This window comes from Salvia miltiorrhiza, chromosome 5 (genome assembly GCF_028751815.1).
Source record: "Salvia miltiorrhiza cultivar Shanhuang (shh) chromosome 5, IMPLAD_Smil_shh, whole genome shotgun sequence".
Taxonomy (NCBI): domain Eukaryota; kingdom Viridiplantae; phylum Streptophyta; class Magnoliopsida; order Lamiales; family Lamiaceae; genus Salvia; species Salvia miltiorrhiza.
This window is the reverse complement of record NC_080391.1, coordinates 56,648,571-56,649,045: the sequence shown is the minus strand read 5'-3', so window position 1 is coordinate 56,649,045 and position 475 is coordinate 56,648,571. Positions and strand designations below refer to the sequence as shown.

Here is a 475-nt window from a genome sequence, read left to right as displayed (position 1 = left end):
AAACTATTCACTTTACCACCAAATACTCCTTCTGTTTATAAAAAAATAGTCTTTCCGTCAATAAAAAAATGTCACAATGTGGATGACATAAGTTTCAATTAAATGTGAGTGAAGTTGTGTGAATTCTACTACTATCGATGAAAGTAGTAAATTTTTTATGGACATATCGAAAAGAAAATTATGATAGTACTTTTTTTGTGAACAAAGGAAGTAGAATTTTTTATAGTTGAATTGATGAGCAAAATGATGTCTCTAATCATCAACGGTTTATTTATTAGGATATATTGATTTGAAGATTCGATGTCATTATTTATTTTATGTTCTCACATAATATACTAACAAAATGTATCTTGTCGAATTAATGATTTATTCAAATAAATAAACTGCATAATTATGTCATCTGGGGGTGTAGCTCATATGGTAGAGCGCTCGCTTCGCATGCGAGAGGCACGGGGTTCGATTCCCCGCACCTCCA

General features: G+C 31.4%; 1 non-coding gene across 1 annotated transcript; it reads left to right on the top strand.

Annotated features, from left to right (window-relative positions):
* The first annotated feature begins 402 nt into the window (after nucleotides 1-402).
* Nucleotides 403-475, top strand: TRNAA-CGC (transfer RNA alanine (anticodon CGC)). The gene has a single exon. It is a non-coding gene; the product is annotated as a tRNA-Ala (tRNA).